We start from the raw sequence: 21,705 nt of genomic DNA, 5'->3' as shown, positions 1-21,705 counted from the left end.
TCAGTGTATGTACCTTATAACCGTGTTGCAATCATTATGCTGTGTTTTGCATATTCGCTGTGAAATAAACATTTCTAAACTGTACTGATTGTGTTTGTCTCCACTAAACGTAAACCTAAAGTATGAGGTTGCACACACTGAGATGAGATGAGATGAGATGAGATGAGATGAGGTGAGATGAGATGAGATGAGATGGGTAAAGCAGTGTCCTTCATGTTGTGCATGTAAAACTATGGGCATTTTATTTTAAATTTTAATGAATACCAGAATCAGACATTATTTTCGGTTGTGTGATCCTGTTACTTTACAGTGGGTTAAGATCGGTTGAATTCACTGGAAGGTTTTTCTTTGTATATAAGAAACACACTTAAGCAGAAACACACTTAAGATCCTTGATCACTTCACTTCTGTATTAAAATTATATTATGTATTATTTTAAACCTGCAGTTTCTGTTGTCTTATCCGTTTTTTTTTTTTTTTTTCACATGAAGTTGACGTATTAGACGTTTACAGTTGTTCAGTTTTAGAAAGTGGAGTGTGTAGTTATTATTATTACAGAGAGATGATCTGAAACTGGATGTTTGGACCTCAAAACACTTGAATAGCTGAAATCATTAAAAGGGGCCAAATAAACTATATATCTGTCAGTAATGATGGTAGATTCAGAGACAAACTCCAGATGGACAATCAAACTGGATCTCTGACCATCAGAAACATCAGATCTTTAATTTAGGTTCAATAGTGTCCCCAGAAAAAGGACAATTAGTCCCAATTATGAATGTGGGGACTAGTGATGTTATTTTGTACCCACATATTCGACAAGCGTCTGTACATAGGGCTGAAGTGGTGGTCAGTGGATGGGCAACCTGGTCTCACAGGATTCCGTGAAATGTCCACGTGCCCTTAACTCAAAATCCGTGGAGCCATCACGGAATCGCCCCAAATTCCGTGATGCGGCCACGGATATTACTCCAATGCAAGTCAATGACACTGACCTTCCGTGGTCCACACACGGATACCCGTTTCAATGACGGAGTACAGATCTCACTCAATCGACGTGCTTTCTCATTTGGAAACGCAACATTTGAAGTATTTGTGAACTTTTCCAACAACAAATGCCATAATGACGTTAACCTGACTGTTATTGAAGCTATTGCATTGTCCTGTCATCATAAAATTTCGGTTTGTTTCAGTTAGCCTAACCAAAGTCCCGTGATGGCACCACGGACCTCAACAACCTGACCTCACTCATGGACTTTGTAATGTTGCTGGCTTGTTTAGGAACTTATAAGCTTTAGGTCGACTGTGTTGCAATGGCATGTAATTAACTTGACATTTTGTCTCGTCCTGTCATCATAAAATCCAGTTTGATGGCGTTTTACACCTATTGCTCGCTTGGCTATAGTCAGATCTAAAATCTGTGATAGGAGCACGGAGTGAGTCTGTGGTGAGACCACGGATAACTCCAACGTTCGTGATATGGTCACGTAATTTAATCTATTGATTCGTGCCACGGACACGTTTATTTCGTAATTTTTCGTCTTTCGTGATTACAGCTCGATTATTTCTGCCTGTCGGCTGCAGCAGAGAAGCTGTTTAATCAACATTTATTCACGAGATCTTATCGTGGTTTATGTGTTTTTTTTTTATGTTATTATTTCGGTCTTATTGCCAGGGAAGCTGGATTGTTTTGCTGTTTATTGATCTTTTTAAAATGATATTTTATTAGTAGGAAATCGCGCTGAAGAAGTCTCGTTCCGAACACATCGCGATATTTGGCATCAGTTCACGTGTGTCAGCTGTTGGTAAGTAGCCTAGTAAATAAATACATAAATACGCTGTCCTAATAATGTGTGATATAATGTCTTTTCTGTTTGTCGATATTAATCTGCCAAATATATCTGCTATTTCCACGGAGACTTTGCGTTTCATTGCTTTCTAATTCAAAATATATGATTAAACACTGCATGTCACGTGACGTGCTATAGGCTTAGATATTCATATCAGATTAAAAATAGTACAATTAGTTCCAAAGTTGTATTTGTAGTAGAAGCACAGTAAAAACAACACTTACCATGCTTTTACCACAGTAACATTAGTTTTACTGTGATAGGGTGTGATAAAAGGACAGTAACCACAAAACTTACCATGCTTTTACCACACTATTGGTAGTTTTAATGTGATACTTATTGTAAATGCACAGTAACCACAACACTTACCATGCTTTTACCACAGTAACCCTAGTTTTACTGTGATAGGGTGTGGTAAAAGGACAGTAACCACAAAACTTACCATGCTTTTACCTCTGTATTGATAGTTTTAAAGTGATATTTGATGTAAATGCATATTAACCACAACACTTGCCATGCTTTTAACGCTTTATAATGTAACATCCAATATTTGTAAGGTAAATCAGTACTTTTTCCTTTAAATAATCCTATATATTATACATAATTATATTTTCTTTTCTCTTTTTCCAGCTGAAAAGACCAAAAGGGCCTTTCGGACTCAGTCAGCCCATTATTGTTTGAGGAGAAGTAAACGGAGGAGACGGAAAGCTGCAAAGGCAAATATTCACAATGGTATGTATGTGTTGGGTTTTAACCCTAAATCAAACATTTTATCAAGCATTTGTTGTTTCTTAAAACTTTTCTCACAAAACCCATATCCCAATCAGTACAAACATAGTCTGAAAGTCTTAATAATTCACAAGATTTAACAAGTTGTCAAATTCGTACGATACTCGTACATATTTGTATACTCGTACACAATCCTGCAGCTTTTACTCCTAGTGCTGTCATTGGCTACTGCCTCAATTCCTGTACATATTTATCGCGATATTTGTAAATCAGTTGCGCCACTTCTTGGAAAGTTGTCGGATATCCCACACACTGTCAGAAAGTTTATATTAATTGCAAATTGGTCCCCGTCTGTTCATGTTCCAGTGATACATGATGTCTCTCCACACCTCATAACCTACCTCTGTTTGCAAGAGTGGAAAAGCTTATCTGACTTGTCACATGACATCAAATACTCGATTATTTTGTCATAATCAGAATGTTACACTGCTGATAACTGTCCCGTTTGCATGTAAATCATTTTCGTATGATTATTGCTTGCTATTAAAGACATACTTTTATTCATAGAAATGCCCACATATCAGTGAACTTATAACATAAAAATGCTTTTAACATTTAATTATGCAACACTCTTTACAGAAAACATATCATACAGTTATAAACTGACTATTTGCAAGTAATGTATTAAAATTACCTTCCTTTCTGTTTTGCAGGATTGCTTAGTCCTTTTTTTTAAAGCTCTACAATATCAAACTCAACAGCTCTTTTAGGAGCCAACCATTACAAGAGCTACTAGTGAGACGCAGCGAATCTTGCCGTGATCAGCCCTTCCCAGGTGAAGTTTCTAGAATATTGCAATCAGTATTTACTCATCAAATGTTCTCTCCTGAATCATATGGTAAATTAACTTATTTAATACTGTCTTAATTTATGTTTCAGGAACAATAGTAATTGCACATAGAGTAAGTCGAGACTATCTTGTTTTACAGCAGAGAAGGAAGACCAGTCCTTATATCAACGCAAGCTAATCGAATAAGTCCTTTGTTTCGGGTGAGGAAGGAACATCTGGTGCCCAAAGAAGACAGAAAAGTGCGCGAGTCCATTGGTATGTCTTGAATTGAAACAATGCTGTAAAATGTAGTACATAATTTGATGTTGACAATTTTACATTGTACAGGTTTTCACTTGGTTTTTGATCATGTGAAGCTCTTGAAACAAGTGACAGAAGAGTATGTTGTCTGGAAAGAAATCAAGCATCACTGGCAAAGGCTCAAAAGAGACAATGCCTTTCTTAAAAATCTTTTAAAATAGGTTGCTGTTGATATGGGTAAAACAGTTTTTGTTCAGTACTTAGCTTATATTATGTGCTCCAATATATATATATATATATATATATATATATATATATATATATATATATATAATAAATACTTCAATGTGTATATTATATAATGTACTGACTGCTGCTTTGTAAATTTATGTAAGGAACAGGCAACTCTGGCCCTTTGCATTCTACTTTTTCAGGTTAGTTAAGAGTTAACCTCCAACCCTAATCGAGCACATCTGAAAATTTTAACCAAAGTCTTCAGGTTTATTTCTAGACAATAGGCAGGAGGGTTTGAGGTCGGAGCTAAACCTGCAGGACAGTGGACGCTGAGGGCCAGAGTAAACCATCACTGCATGCAGAACATAAGCTGACCCGACTGGCCATTAAACAACTTTATTTGAATGGTTGCTGTTTTCTGTTTTACTTTCAGACCAGGACTGGAGAACGCCTGACAATGGGATGTTGAGACTTCTTCTTCTGTTTGAGAAAAAGCTACACCACATCAGTGATCACATCTTCTGTTCTTCAACTGAACAAACTGTTTAGACGAGGAAGAAGAACACGAACATGATAGAGACGTACAGGGAAGAGCAAGAAACCAGTTTAGCTGTGATAATGAATCATTATTTTCCAACACAATATCAAATCTGTTTTCTGTAGGTGACTGAATATGATTCTCTGGCACTAATTTTATGGCTTCAGCAGCTGTGAATGGACTATTATGATGTTAATGTATTTTTGAAGACACATTTTTATTTATCTTGAATCTCATTTGTCTTTATGCTACTTTATTAACTTTATTCTGTGTCCTCCAATAAAGTGTTGTTTAATAAAGTATGGTGACTATTGTGTATTGAAAGTGGTGTGTGGTACAGTAAATAGACATTTTTATTTGAGAAATTTTAATTTCTTATTTCTTTAGTTTAATTAATTAAAAAATAACTAGGCCTACATATAATTAATAACTTATAAATTACTACATATAATTAATGACCATGATTCTTTTACTTGGGACATAAAAAATATAGATCTGGTTAATGATATTTGGGACAACAATGCAACAAAAGTTGCACATACTTGCATGTATGCCAGTTTGCAGTGAAATAAAAGGAAGCTATGTGAATAGCAAGAGGCTGCAGTGGCTATCTTGCTATAAATACTTAACGCTTAATTGAAGATGATCCATGTTGATCATTCTAGCACATCTACAACTGCTTTTTGAATGAAAGCATATATCACTGATGTCAGGCATATAAGCAGCAATCAGGGGGTGAAGGAAATGTTGGCACTGTTTTTTTGTTGTTTTACTGAATGGTGCATTACCCTTGTGTAATAGTAATAGTGTGTGTAGATCTGTGTAGATTGTATGGCCCAGCAATGGCCCCCAGAAGAGCAAACAAATGCACATTTCAAATGGCTGTAACTCGAAGTCCGGTTAGTGTATCAAAGAGAAAATCGGCAGGACGACTGCTTATGCTATGTATAATAAATAATGTTGGCCACAGTTTTCAGATATATATGGAAAGCTGGCATAAAGGTTATTTTTAAAGTGCTCACAGTAAAATATCAAATTTCAGCCTGTCCCTCATATATGTCATAAAGGTTTGCGCAATGAAGATATCCAGTTGTCCATTAAATATATAATTTATTTAACATTTATTGTTTTATTACTAAACGTTTTATACTACATTACCCACATATCTCTGTCATTCTATCAGTGGAACAGGAAGCATTGTTCTGTAGTTCATTGAAATGTGCAGACATGCTTAGGGTTAGGGTTAGGATCTCGGTAAAGGAGTAATTTCTCACATTATAGAGACACTTTATAGTTAGCTTAATGTATAACTAATGTAATAATAACACCAAACCATACTTTGTAACATGAAGCGCCAGTTTATATGGGTTAAACGATTGTCCAATCACAGCGAGTTCTGCGATAAAGTCACGGCCAATACAAACCCAGCTGAATAAATGCGTCACACTTACATGCCCATTTATGGCAAATGATGACAGATCTCTTCTGGTTCCGGCTGCAGGGATAGATACCTTAAATATTTAATTAAGGCTGTTAAACATGTATTATTTCTAATTAAATTATAACACTCATATTTAAAAACAAAAGACTCTTTGTGTGGTTACCGTCCAAAAACGAGTTCACATGATCAATGACACAAATTTGCTTATTTGATTAGACTGATGCATAAATACATTTGAAAGAGAAACTTTTTTCTAAGCAAAGGCCTACAGCAGGAGTAGTTTTGCAGTATTTTAATTAAAGATAATTGCATGTAGGCCTACTAAAGTGCTTCTAACATTTACAGTGTATGTATAGTCAAAGATATATCAATTATATTCAAATAAGTGTAACAAAAGCACAATGAATGGACACAATTTTGAAAGCTTATTCCAATATTTAATGTCAAACTGTTTAAAGACAAATGTAGCGCCAAAACTACTGCGCAACAGTATAAAAATCAGTTCATTAAAAATATCCAGATACAGGGGCAATCTATTATAGTGACACATACATTAACGTTCAAAAAATTGCTATGATGAAGTTATATATTTACAAACCAAAAGATGAGATTCAACTTTGTTATGTGAAAATACATTTGTTTCTTAGCTTTAAAGAACAAATAGGCAAAAACATAAGCACAACATTTTACATTCTCAACTTTCATTCTATATCCTTGTGATTATTGGTCACTTTTATTGTAACTTTGCAATGAATATGTCCTTTAGCAAAACACCTGATGAACACTGACACTTTTTTGATAAAGGCATTAGGCAGAAATCAAGTACAGTTTATGAAGCTGAAAAGAGAAAACAAAATGCTTTAACAATATGGAAAAAGATAAATCACTATTTTCAATATTGGTTCTGCATATATCAAAGAGATCCTGAGGAGGAGTGGGACTGAGGAGGAAAGGGTGCACCTCGCTGGACACATCCTACGCATGCCCAAACAACAACACCCAAACACAGTGATGAAGTGGACACCACCAGGAGGATGCAGGAGACAGGGAAGACCAAGGAAGACACAGAGACAGATGTTTCATGAAGACCTGAAGAATGTCAGTGTCCCATGGGAAGATGTGGAGAACTTGGCCACGGATCGAATACGTTGGAGGACACTTGTTGCCCAATGTGCCCAGCACAGCACTTGATGATGACGTTGTGAGTTTATCCATAACCGTGGGATATGTTTTCTGTAAAGAGTGTTGCATAATTAAATGTTAAAAGCATTTTTATGTTATAAGTTCACTGATATGTGGGCATTTCTATGAATAAAAGTATGTCTTTAATAGCAAGCAATAATCATACGAAAATGATTTACATGCAAACGGGACAGTTATCAGCAGTGTAACATTCTGATTATGACAAAATAATCGAGTATTTGATGTCATGTGACAAGTCAGATAAGCTTTTCCACTCTTGCAAACAGAGGTAGGTTATGAGGTGTGGAGAGACATCATGTATCACTGGAACATGAACAGACGGGGACCAATTTGCAATTAATATAAACTTTCTGACAGTGTGTGGGATATCCGACAACTTTCCAAGAAGTGGCGCAACTGATTTACAAATATCGCGATAAATATGTACAGGAATTGAGGCAGTAGCCAATAGCCGCGTTTCCACTGTCGGGCCAGGGCCGGGCCGTGCTAGTGCGTGCCAGGGCCAGTCGCGTTTCCACTGTCACTTCCGGGGCTGGATCGGGGCTTACTCGAGGCCAACGGCCAGGATTTCTGGCCCGTCGAATACCTTGGGCCAAAGCGGGCCAGCTCGGGCTAGAGGAGTGGTTACCAACAGAGGAGGAGTTTACCAGCGCCGGATGATTCTGTCAGCATTAAAGACTTAAAAATAAAATAATTTAACTCGCGTTCATGTTTGAATGCCTTCTGTTTGTGATGCAAAAGACTATGCGCACTAACCGTTACCATAGTAAACATAGTAAACGCTTGAAGATACGCATATTAAAAAAAACATAGCGAACGCTTGAAGAAATCAGACCAATCTTAAAGGCTATGACAGTCATGTTTTTATTTTATCTGTCATAGCCTACGTCTCGTCTCTTTAAACCGGACTATCATAAAATAAAGTAACTTTTTTTTCGGGAGCTTCCTCTGTTTCTCTGACTGAAATATCTGTATGGGAGTCGAGAGATTGCTAAAGCTCCTCAGGTCGTGGCATAAAGTTGTAGAAATTATCATTTTTTTCTAAATGTGATGTAAATATGATAAAGAAACAGACGCGACTGAAAAAGTAAGTGTGTCCTCTTTCTTTTGTGAAATAGACCTAAGTGACTAATGAGTGACTAATGTGCAATTTTGACATAAATTAATTCATTATTATCAATGTATCACTTTTTATTGTAAATCTGTGGTAAAACATTGATGCTTGGGTTTTTAATATTCAAGTAAACAAACAAAAAAAATGCTAGCAAACGGCCGCTTTTATCGTGTTTGTTTTCAACGCTGTTTCCAGTGATTTCTGATTAGTTTTCTGATAAAACTTCCATTTGTTGGTGAAATGATGGGTTAGTGTGACGTTGTTCCAGAGAGGCGTGTTACGGGCGTGTTTTAGTGAAGCGCTGTGGAGCTTCTGGCCCGACAGTGGAAACGCAGGCCCGGTGCTATTGGCCCGAGGCTATTAGCCCGGCACGGCCCGTTTAAAGCCCTGGCCCGGCCCTGGCCCGACAGTGGAAACGCGGCTAATGACAGCACTAGGAGTAAAAGCTGCAGGATTGTGTACGAGTATACAAATATGTACGAGTATCGTACGAATTTGACAACTTGTTAAATCTTGTGAATTATTAAGACTTTCAGACTATGTTTGTACTGATTGGGATATGGGTTTTGTGAGAAAAGTTTTAAGAAACAACAAATGCTTGATAAAATGTTTGATTTAGGGTTAAAACCCAACACATACATACCATTGTGAATATTTGCCTTTGCAGCTTTCCGTCTCCTCCGTTTACTTCTCCTCAAACAATAATGGGCTGACTGAGTCCGAAAGGCCCTTTTGGTCTTTTCAGCTGGAAAAAGAGAAAAGAAAATATAATTATGTATAATATATAGGATTATTTAAAGGAAAAAGTACTGATTTACCTTACAAATATTGGATGTTACATTATAAAGCGTTAAAAGCATGGCAAGTGTTGTGGTTAATATGCATTTACATCAAATATCACTTTAAAACTATCAATACAGAGGTAAAAGCATGGTAAGTTTTGTGGTTACTATCCTTTTACCACACCCTATCACAGTAAAACTAGGGTTACTGTGGTAAAAGCATGGTAAGTGTTGTGGTTACTGTGCATTTACAATAAGTATCACATTAAAACTACCAATAGTGTGGTAAAAGCATGGTAAGTTTTGTGGTTACTGTCCTTTTACCACACCCTATCACAGTAAAACTAATGTTACTGTGGTAAAAGCATGGTAAGTGTTGTTTTTACTGTGCTTCTACTACAAATACAACTTTGGAACTAATTGTACTATTTTTAATCTGATATGAATATCTAAGCCTATAGCACGTCACGTGACATGCAGTGTTTAATCATATATTTTGAATTAGAAAGCAATGAAACGCAAAGTCTCCGTGGAAATGGCAGATATATTTGGCAGATTAATATCGACAAACAGAAAAGACATTATATCACACATTATTAGGACAGCGTATTTATGTATTTATTTACTAGGCTACTTACCAACAGCTGACACACGTGAACTGATGCCAAATATCGCGATGTGTTCGGAACGAGACTTCTTCAGCGCGATTTCCTACTAATAAAATATCATTTTAAAAAGATCAATAAACAGCAAAACAATCCAGCTTCCCTGGCAATAAGACCGAAATAATAACATAAAAAAAAAAAAAACACATAAACCACGATAAGATCTCGTGAATAAATGTTGATTAAACAACTTCTCTGCTGCAGCCGACAGGCAGAAATAATCGAGCTGTAATCACGAAAGACGAAAAATTACGAAATAAACGTGTCCGTGGCACGAATCAATAGATTAAATTACGTGACCATATCACGAACGTTGGAGTTATCCGTGGTCTCACCACAGACTCAATCCGTGCTCCTATCACAGATTTTAGATCTGACTATATGGCCAAGCGAGCAATAGCCATCAAACTGGATTTTATGATGACAGGACAAGACAAAATTGCAACACAGTCGACATAAAGCTTTCAAGTGTCTAAACAAGTGAGCAACATCACACCATCCAGTGAGTGAGGTCAGGTTGTTAAGGTCCGTGGTGCCATCACGGGACTTCAGTTTGGCTAACAGAATCAGACTGAATTTTTATGATGGCTGGACAATGCAATAGCTACAATAACAGAGAGGTTAAAGTCTTTATGGTATTTGGTGTTGGAAAATAAATAAATACTTAAAATGTTGTGTTTCCAAATGAGAAAGCACGTCCATTGAGTGAGATCTGTTCTCTGTCATTGAAACGGGTATCCGTGTGTGGACCACGGAAGATGAGTGTCATTGACTTGCGCGTTGGAGTTATCCGTGGTCTCACCACAGACTCACTCCGTGCTCCTATCACAGATTTTAGATCTGACTATAGCCAAGCGAGCAATAGGTGTAAAACGCCATCAAACTGGATTTTATGATGACAGGACGAGACAAAATGTCAAGTTAATTACATGCCATTGCAACACAGTCGACCTAAAGCTTATAAGTTCCTAAACAAGCCAGCAACATTACAAAGTCCATGAGTGAGGTCAGGTTGTTGAGGTCCGTGGTGCCATCACGGGACTTTGGTTAGGCTAACTGAAACAAACCGAAATTTTATGATGACAGGACAATGCAATAGCTTCAATAACAGTCAGGTTAACGTCATTATGGCATTTGTTGTTGGAAAAGTTCACAAATACTTCAAATGTTGCGTTTCCAAATGAGAAAGCACGTCGATTGAGTGAGATCTGTACTCCGTCATTGAAACGGGTATCCGTGTGTGGACCACGGAAGGTCAGTGTCATTGACTTGCATTGGAGTAATATCCGTGGCCGCATCACGGAATTTGGGGCGATTCCGTGATGGCTCCACGGATTTTGAGTTAAGGGCACGTGGACATTTCACAGAATCCTGTGAGACCAGGTTGGGATGGGATCTCGATATTCAGTTTACCCTATACAGGAAGAACAAAATTGTACGTTTTTTATTGTGCAAAGTAATGTGTCACAGTCAGGGGTAACAGCTGCTCAACAAGTTCGGACCCTTAATTTTCCTCTGTTGAATGGCATGGTTTTATTTCAGTTAGCCTATAGCTGGTTTTATTTGCATTGAGACATGATCTTATGGAAAGTACTCCATGCCAATCTCTAGGTATGGTGAAGGCTATGTGATGATGTGGGGCTATTTTAATTCCAAAGGCCAAGGGAACTTTATCAGGATGCATATTATCCTAGATCCATGAAGTAACTGGCCTTTAAAAATAAAAAACTGCCTGTCTCTATGGGAATTTAACATAGGGGTGTACTGACTTATGCACCCTGTAGAAGAACAAGGAAGAACATTTATTTATTTACAATACATTATCCATTCACAAAGAAAATTGGTGTCCTTAAAGGTTCAGCATTGATTATTTAATAAACCATGCACATGTTTTGATAGGGAATGTAGAAACTGAAATTGAATAACTTTATGTAACTTTCATGAAGAGTATTTTAAATGGGCTGCTGTCTTTATACCATTTTTCGTGGTAATGTTTTTTTTTAAGTTTTTTTTTAGGATTTGGTATTTTAGATTATTAGGTATTAGGTATTTTGGATCTGGGCCGACACTATATTGCTGTCTGGTTGCAGTATAGAGCAGTGTTTCTCAACTGATAGGTCTGGTTATGAACCAAATATTGCTCTGACTCTTCTGAGGGAAACAATGTATGCAAATATTTAAATGCAACTAACCTAAACAATCTAATCATGAGATAGTTGGAAAAAAACTCCTAAAGGACAAGTGTTTTGAAAATAGTTTTCCATTTCGGCACATTTTATGTTCATAATTGATGATGCTCATAGTAATATTAATCCATTTCAGCATTTGATTTTGTTTTAGTAGTATTACTTTTACTTTAGAATTGTTAACCATGTCAAATCTGGGTCCTGAAATGAAGCACTGAAGTAGAATGCAAATGTATTATAAGTTATTCCCAGTTAATCTGCAAAAGAACAGCTTCTTCATCCCACAAGAACTGCCAAAAAAGCATAAAATCTTGTCTAGACCTGAAATACATTTTCATGCCTGGTGGTTTTCCTGCATGATATGACAAGCTTGCTTGTACTGAGAAGTTTGACTCTTTTCCAACCTGGGAACACCCCATTCTCTGGGAGGCGCACCTGTACAGCTTGACTCTCCTTCAAGTGGAGCCGTGGACACTCTGCAGACTTATGGTGACCTGATACTGTGGAAATTTGGACCTCAAGATACTGAAATCATTCAAATGAAATCATTAAAATGGGCCAAATAAACATAACTTTTGTCAGCAATGATGGCCGATTCAGAGAAAACTCCAGATAGACAATCAAACTGGATCTCTGACCATCAGAAACATCAGATCTGAACACAATGGTGTCACGGGTCATTCCAGACCGCCACATAAAAAGGATCACATATGCAAAAGAATTGTTTGAATTACAAGATTATTTATTTATGTAGAAAATTATTTATTTAAAAAACATAAGAGCACGTCTAGGGGATAAAAAGAAAATAATGGTTGAAGACTATAATGAAAAGACTATTGGGAGAACTAAATTCCAAAGAGATAAAGCATTTTTGAGCAGATTACTACAAACTTTTTTAGGAGAGAGCGGGGCACAACCACAAGTTTGTGTAAACCTACTTAGGGTTCAGAGTATTTTTTTTTTCTCCTGCATTAATTTCACACATCTAGTACAATTATGTGGTTTTGTTCAGTGCATACTTTTTTCTTGATTTACCCCGAAAGAATGAAAGTGAAATGTGACAACATGCCCCATAGGGGTACATTGTAACATGATCATATGACAGCTTAAAATGCTATCTGATCTAATAAAAAATATATATATACAAGACAAACTTAAATAATTTGTCAATAAAATACAGTTATTAACTTTTTCATAGGCCTATAAAATAATGGCATTTTTTAATAATCAAAAATACACTATTTTTTGAGTTTGACAATGAACACACCGGAAAACACAGCTATACATAATAATAATTAATCATTTCTGAACATTGACTCGCAGTCTTTATTCACCTTTTCTGGTTTCTCAATAGAGTTCATAAAAGTATATAAAAGAATAGCATATTTCTAATAGGGGCTCATTGTAACGCCGTGTGACAACATGCCCCAGCTGCACAACTGGGATTTAAACCCTGCTAGTGCCTTCTGCTGGTTGATCAGCATTAAAGAACTGTTAAAACTGTTAAATAACAGATATAAGATCAAAATAATATCAGATTTGTCTCATTTTAAATAAACACACACACACACACACACACACACACACACAAAACAGAGATAAAAAATTAACTTCAGTAAGAAATGCACTTTTTCTATGGTTAAATAAATGTTAAGTGATGTATTCCAAAGATTTTTTTATTTTATTTTGGCAAAAAAAGAAAAAAGAAAGAAAGAAGACACATTCTGATGTCATACTGCCCCCAACAGGTAGAAAGTAGAAGACAGGGCCGTAACACTGGACTTTATAAACAAGCCGTGGGAGTGAAAAAACTGTGGTTAAAGAACTTCACTGAAGAGATTGAACTGTCTGTGGGACGAAAAAACAAACATTTTTCACGAGTTTTAAAAAAAGGGCCTTTGACTGAATAATTTCACTCCTGAGCTTTACAAAAGACAATATCCTTCAAATAAAATATGATAACCGCCAGTAACATCTGAATAAATATCTCTAGTTTAGGAGTAATTTATTGTGACAAACCCAGTTCAGGTGAATGAATGTATAGTTCGGCTGGCATCCAGGCTAGGTATGTTTATTTATTTGACGGGAAATAAACTCTTGTTCTGAAACATTCTCTCTGTACTGATTACGTTATTGTGATTTTCCCATCTTATATTGGAGCAAAGAGTAAAAAAGAGCTGAAACTTATTCAGTGAATATGATTAGCTCTTGTTGAAGCCACTAGAAATCTTCCACCAGCAGAGGTCAGAGTCACAATAGCAATGAATGACCATCAGTCTTCAAATGTCTTTTGACGTTCTTGCTCTCTGAGCTCAATGAATGAGGTTTATTCTCTTGTGTCGATGTTATTATTATTATTATTATTATCCTTTATTTTTCCAGGAAGGTCCCATTGAGATTAAAAGAAATCTCTTCCTCCAGGGAGTCCTGGCCAAGATGGCCATACTACAAGTCACACATTTACAAACATATGACACATATAAAACATTCTAGACAGTCAAAGCACAACATTCATCATAAATCAATAAATTAAGTAAAACAGCAACATGATTCATTCATTTTAGACTGCAGTAAATTTTTAAATATATTCAAAGGTTAAAGCAGTAGTGTGTGTGTGTGTGTGTGTGTGTGTGTGTGTGTGTGTGTGTGTGTGTGTGTGTGTGTGTGTGTGTGTGTGTGTGTGTGTGTGTGTGTGTGTGTGTGTGGATCAGAAGAGCCTGTCAGAAAACACACAGATCATCTCGGATCTGACACCAGTCACTGATCATAATTCCTCATTCAACACTGATTTCACCAAAACCATCATGCAGTTTAACAAGGTCTTTAGGTTACAAGATTAATGAATTAACATAAAAATGTCAAATGATATAATGAAATGAAATGTGTTCATCATGTAATTTGGTGCCAATAGATGAATCTGCCGACTATAATTGTACTAGAAATGTGTCATAGACACTAAATTAAATCAATAATCTTTTTATTTCTCATGTGTGTGTGTGTGTTTTTTTTAAATATATATAATTATTTAATTGAATGTTATTTAATGTTCAGCCAATCAGTATTTCAATCACTTATTTGAAACATTTGAAAGACATTTATTATTATAGTGTGTGATCCAGCACATGTTTTAGAGTCCGCTCTTGTGTTATTTAGCTCAGTAAATGTGTTTGAACTGAAGGCTTGTGGTTTAATGAGCTGGCCGGATGTTCAGTTAATAATGTCTATTTGTGTTCGTGAGAGTGTGAGACGAGCATTATTCTCACAACCACAAACAAACCTTCTGAGAACCTCTTAGACATAGAAACTACATGAAATGAGAGTTTTCTGATGAAGAGGAATCCAGAATGATGTTGTGATGAAACATTTGTTCATGAAATAAACAGTGAGAGTTTCTCTTCCTTTAAGAGGAAGAGGAAGATAAAGAATACACTGAACTTTATCCGGAGAGCGAGACAGAGATGACTACTAAAACCAGTTGGCTTTTGATTTAGCAGTTTAGACTTTGGAAGTAGCTGAACTCTTTAATCAGGAAGTTGCTCTTCTGTGTCTGAAGAGACGTTTGTTTCTGTCATGATGTCTTCTCATCTGTGTGTTCTGATCCTGTTTGTTCTGAGCGGTGAGAAACTCTTAACAGCAGTAGATCATTTATTTAAACACAAATACATTTTTACAAGAGATCAAAATGTTTTATCTTTTATAAGTGCATGATTAAACAGGAAATGAGATTATATAAAGTCTCTGTCTGATAATGATATATTCTTGTTTCAGGTGTGTTTGGCGCTGGTACAGATGCAGTGAAGTCAGTGTCAGTGACTGAGGGAGATTCTGTCACTCTAAACTCTGATATTAAAGTACAGAGAGATGATCAGATATTGTGGATGTTTGGACCTCAAGACACTCGTATTGCTGAAATCCACAGACAGAACATCTATATGGATGACACTGATATGATATTTGAGAAAAAACTCCAGATGGACAATCAAACTGGATCTCTGACAATCAGAAACATCAGATCTGAACACACTGGACTTTATAAACTACAGATCCTCAGCAGTAGAGGAAATTCATACAAGAGATTCAGTGTTGATGTATACGGTGAGTAAAGTGAATAATATTGAACTTTTTCTCTGAAGTATGTGTTTAATGTTCGGCAAAGACAGTAAAATATGACCGATGATCATTTTTATTTTTTGGTTATAGGGAACTACAAAATAAATTATGTTATGTTATTTTGTCGTATTTTTATTGTTTAATTAAAAAATTGAAAGTTGAATTATTTTAATGTGATAGTGTTTTAGAAAGTGAGAATATGAAATGCATCAGGAAACTCGACTCCTTGTGTTACTATTGGGTTTTTCTGGTAGAAACATTCACCAAACTTTACAAAACAATATAACTATGAAAATAACATTATCATCCGATTATCTTTTTTAGTATCTTGTTGAAGTTATTGTGGCACATCTGTGTATATTTTTTTCATTTATTGATCTGCAATTATTAAAAATCTTCTGATACTTCATCAATAATATATATATATATTTGATTTATAGTAATACATCTCTTCTTCGTGTTTTCCAGCTCCTCTTCCCATTCCCATCATCACCAGAGACTCTTCAAACTGTTCATCATTAAGATCATCAGAGTCCAGATGTTCACTGGTGTGTTCAGTGTTGAATGTGAGTGATGTGACTCTCTCCTGGTACAAAGGAATCAGTGTATTGTCCAGCATCAGTGTGTCTGATCTCAGCGTCAGTCTCTCTCTACCTCTGGAGGTGGAATATCAGGATAACAACACTTACAGCTGTGTGATCTACAATCCCATCAGAAACCAGACCACACATCTGGACATCAGTCGACTCTGTTACACATGTGCAGGTATGTCAGCAACAAAATTTCTAATCTGTTTGTAGGACTGATATTTTCTATTTATTTACTTTACTCAGCTTTTTGTGTCTGAATTCATAACGGAAAGACTGAAAGTTTTTCTCTCTATATGATCATTGCAGAAAAGAGCAGGCGTTCATATTTTATTCTGATAATAATCAGTGTGTGTCTGTTGGTGTTCACGTCTGCTGTTATACTCATATGTTGCTCCAGGAAATTCAGTCGAGCGCAACAAAAAGTTAAAGGTTAGTATTACCAACAACTGACAAAGTTCACCATATGGCATTACATTAATATCACATTAATAGATGGCAGGAAACCACGGAACATACTGATGTTACTTAAAGCTGCACTATTTAACTTTTCTTTTTTCTTAACATGTTTTGTTACTCTGGTAGGTGAAGTGTTTATATTATAGACCTGACAGGATGGTTTTCACTGGAAATTGCATACACGTCACTCGTCTCATCAAATCTGATGATATTTATCAGTGTGAAATGTCACCTGATGAAATATCATATATTAATGTTAAAAACACTGACAATCTCCATGTGTGTGTGTTTGTAGATCAGGAAAGCATGTCAGAATACACAGAGATCATCTACCGTCTTCAGATCTGACACCAGTCACTGATCATCACTCAGATCATTAATATTCATAACAGTAATGTGAAATTCAAATACAGACTCCAGAGGGATAGTCACACTGGATCTCTGACCATCAGAAACATCAGATCTGAACACACCGGACTTTATAAACTACAGATCATCAGCAACAGAGGAATTTCATACAAGAGATTCATTGTTACTGTCTATGTTGATTATAATATGATTTATAATTTTTAACAAATTTACTAAATTAAAACAGATTAAATTAATTGGAAAATACAAAACAAGTATTGTTATTGTTTATGCATTTGATACCCTCTTTTATATAATTTAGTGTGTTTATAATTTTTAATTTCCATTATCATGTATATCATGTTTGATTTATGCACATTCACATTGTTTCAATTGTCAGCTTACATTATTTCGCCATTAGATGGCGGCAAAAACTGTTTATGAGTGAGTCTGCCAGTAGAGAAGACTTTTACATTGAAAGGACCCAAACTTGTGAACACGGAAAAGTAAGACGCAACTGACAAATGCCTAGGGCACGGGCAAACCCCTTAACTGTTAAAAGGACAAGATATCGCAGAGGACATTCAAACTGACTTTTTTATTTTTTATTATGAATATAGGACTGACCTGGAGGAAAATGCCATATCTACTGTAAATGCAAGTAGCCTACACTCGCTTACTCGATCTCTCACAATACTCTCCTCTAGCTTCAATGAACAATATCAATGAGATCAAACATATGTTTAAATTGCTAAGAGTGGTTGCTTGGGGTGTTGTAGGCCTAGTAGCCTAATACATAGAACCGTTGGGTGAAGCGGTCATAGCCGTGTTTAACTTGAATAAAACAGCTATTGACCAATCAGAATCAAGGATTGGAAATAACCGTTTTATAAAACGTGCTAAATATATGTTTGTACATTTATTGGACTTCAATGATCAACAATCTTTAAAAAATGTAGTATCAATAGCCTATGGACGTGTTGACTTAAATTAATAAACAGGTTATTTTCCTAATGTTTTTGTCTGCGCAAAACAATGTTGTTCATCATTATTAAGAGAATCCGTGTCTAAATTGTGTGCTGCTGTGTTCAGTTTTGAATGCGAGTCACGTTAAAAATACCTCTAATAACAACTAGTCTATCAAATTGGCACTTTCGAAACGCCAATAGCCTACTTACTAAAGCATCGAAACGTTTGCAAATCATTTGTTTCGAATCAGTGATTTCGACGTGATTTCAGTTAATAAAAATGTTTCGAAACGTGCTGAAATGTCAATGGTTATATCTATAACACCTACTATACAGACATTTAATTTTATTAAGTGATTTGTAAATTACATTTAATATATTACATTTCAATAAAACATTTGCATTTGGTTTGTAAAAGTTGTAATGGATGTTTTGGCTGAGTTTTCGTTGCATTTACACTGTTTGTCCAGTAGAGGTCACCAGCGTGTGGCGTTTCGAGCATAGACAGTATATAAACTGGACACAGCGACCCCATAGGTTTCAACTGAGAAAAGTGAAGTCAATTAGAAGCACTCACTTCCTGATGGTCGAGCGTACTGCGCAGACTCAAACTGAGCTTGATGACGTAGATGTGACGTGAGCAACCCGTCTGTCTCCTAGTAGCTGTGCCAAGAGAAATCTGAATCATTCCCTTCCGAATCTTGCAGAGGCGGAGAGTGTGAGTAGGAGGTGTCCATGAGCTAGGAGCAGGAGAAACTTTTGCTAAGTATTCCGATTAATTATTTTGTCATTTTGCCTCCACGTCCCCCCGATTGCCCACGAGCTTCTCCTCCTGTCCATACGGTAATTTCTCTACTGTGCGACAGAGAGTCGCAGGGTATGACGCAATCGTTAGCCTATTTTTACAAAAACAGCTTCTACGGGGCCATAACGTAAGATACAAGGTAATGGAGCCTTTTATACATTTTCATGTTTCTTTAGAAATAAAAAATGGACAAATGGAGTCTTTAAACGCCTCAGATGTAAAGTTATTCGCTGTCAAAGTGACGCCAAAATGAATGGGAGTCAATGGAATGCTAACAGCAGGTGATGGTCTGCTAATCAATGGCGGCACCCGGGGAAGCTTCAATGTTTTCCGGAATGCTGCCCCCATGGTTTCGAGCCACAGTGAATCATTTTAAAGTCCGCGTGAACCGGAAGTTGCAAACGTCTTTTCTCCAGTGTTGTGACGTATTTCCCAGTGAAAAGGAATATTGAACAGAGGGCAGGGTTTTACTCTAGCGCTCCTCCTCTCCATCTCTGCTCATCAGACTAACGGTTTGAGGGGAGTGGTTAAGCGTTTCCCAACCCAAGCCGTCAAACCTACATCATCAGAGAAGGAACGCCATTCCAGACCGGAAGTAACTTTTCAGATTTTGATTAAAGATTACCACGGAAAACAATTTTTTTATGTGTATTAACTTGCACAGATTAATTTTTCACCACAAGACTAGTAATATGCACTAACAAAGTAAATAGGGTCTATTTTGATTTCAGTTGGACTTTAATTCCGTTATGTGCTGTTCCTGAACTCTTCAAGATAAACAAAGCTTTTGAAACTTTGAATCAATTGAACTTGGCACGATTAGATTATAGCTCCTCTTGAACTTTCAATCACTACGGAAGAGTAATATTTTAATGAAAAGAATTAATAACAGATTAGAATTGTTTCCAATTGGTGCAACTGAGGCGCTTATGTTCTGTTGACATTTGGTTAGCCTACTCTTTTTGCAGTTTGATGGAGATCGGGGATGTTGATGGGGAGGGAGATGACCAAGGATACACATACCTCGACTTGATGGCGGTAAGGTAATCTTATAATACACACAGGTAGAGGAACTGGAGACGCTGAAGATAGTGATGTTACATGTGACACTGAAGCTTTAATGCGTGCTTATCGAGACGCAGAGCAATTTCTCATGAGTATTGTTTTCAGAAACACGTGATCAATGAAGCTTCGCTTTCTTTCCAGTCACGTCACGTCACGTCACGTGAATGCTGCACTTTTGCATGTCGGAATGTTTGAACCCAGACCACTATTCGACGGGTTTATGGAAGTTCAAGTCCATTTACTAACACATATTGCATGACCATATTTTCTGCCATATAAGCACAGTATAAAACCATAAAATAATTAGACCACCATTAACAACTACTTATTATTATTACATTTAATTCACTTTAATATGTGAATTTTACTATCTGAAAACTGAACATTTCATGTCTGGGAACATGGGAAATGTAGTCCAGAGTGTGAATGAGGAAGAAGTAGGCTAGTCATGCATTCACATTGCCTATGTCATTATGAATAAAAAATAATAATAAAAAAATGATCATCATGTATATTGTCATGGTTTTACAACAAATGTCATGGTTAAAGGTTAGTCACTTTTTTGTTTAGATTGTAGATTTATATTTTATGACATGCATTTTTTTTTATGGTTGTTTTGCATAACTTTGCTTTAGTTTAACTGAGCTAAATTTGCATAGCAATTTTTATTGTGCTTTTAACCTGGGAAACCAAAATTTTAGGTAGATCATAAAAGTCGTTGTATTTGCATGTTAGGTAGATTATAAAAGTCGTTGAATTTGCATGTTTTTTATTTGATTTAGCTTAAGTGTTTACTTTACCTTGTGTTAACTCCACCCCAACCGTCTGTTTAATAACTGCAATAACTGACTGATAAACTTGTTGTTTTTTTTGGCACATTTTTAGTAACAGCAGAGGAGGGGTTTCTTGACTCCAAACTCAGTATTCATAGTATGAATTGACCATAGACTGTAAAAAATAGGAATTGACCTCGGGCCATTTCCATTAATGTCTAGTTACTAATTCATGGTGTCTATTCAGTATTTGACATACAGCTAATTTGTGTAAATTTAAAAACATGAGTTTTTGAGTTTAGCATACCAACAAATAATATTTCCATAAAAATGCCCAAATAAAATACCTTGATTTTATTTTTGTTATTTTTCAGCTTATTTTATTGCTTGTTCAGTCTTACTCAAAATATATCAAAACATATTTCCCAAGGCATTATTATATAACCTAACCTGTTTTTAATACAAAACGGTTTATATTATTTATTATTTCAATATTTAAATGTCAAATGCATGTTAAACAAGAGGTTATCTTTCTTCTACACTTTAAAATTGACTATTTTTGTATTTTACTCATTGTTTTCATTGTTTCGATTTTGTTTAATGCAAGTATAAAAACTAAGGTGTAATTTATTGTTGTATGTGTTTTTGTAAAGACAACATTTTTTGAGAATCTGATAAGATTATGGTTTTTCTTGGTTTTTCATTACGTGAGTCTCACAGGATGTGGTTTGAAAGTGAGAGATGGAGGAAATGCCAGT

General features: G+C 36.0%; 1 protein-coding gene and 1 long non-coding RNA gene across 1 annotated transcript; one reads left to right on the top strand and one right to left on the bottom strand.

Moving 5' to 3' along the window:
* LOC307169725 (SLAM family member 9-like) overlaps positions 1-21,705 on the top strand; it is a 114,329-nt gene that overhangs the window by 82,832 nt on the left and 9,792 nt on the right.
* LOC307169746 lies at positions 6,302-10,410 on the bottom strand. Its single transcript, XR_013823181.1, has 3 exons — positions 9,620-10,410; positions 8,843-8,944; positions 6,302-7,115 (listed from the first exon to the last, which is right to left on the bottom strand). It is a non-coding gene; the product is annotated as an uncharacterized lncRNA (long non-coding RNA).

The sequence above is a fragment of the Squalius cephalus genome (genome assembly GCF_949319135.1).
Source record: "Squalius cephalus genome assembly, chromosome: 13".
Taxonomy (NCBI): Eukaryota; Metazoa; Chordata; class Actinopteri; order Cypriniformes; family Leuciscidae; genus Squalius; species Squalius cephalus.
The sequence above is the reverse complement of the archived record's forward strand: the minus strand, read 5'-3'. Positions and strand labels throughout refer to the sequence as shown.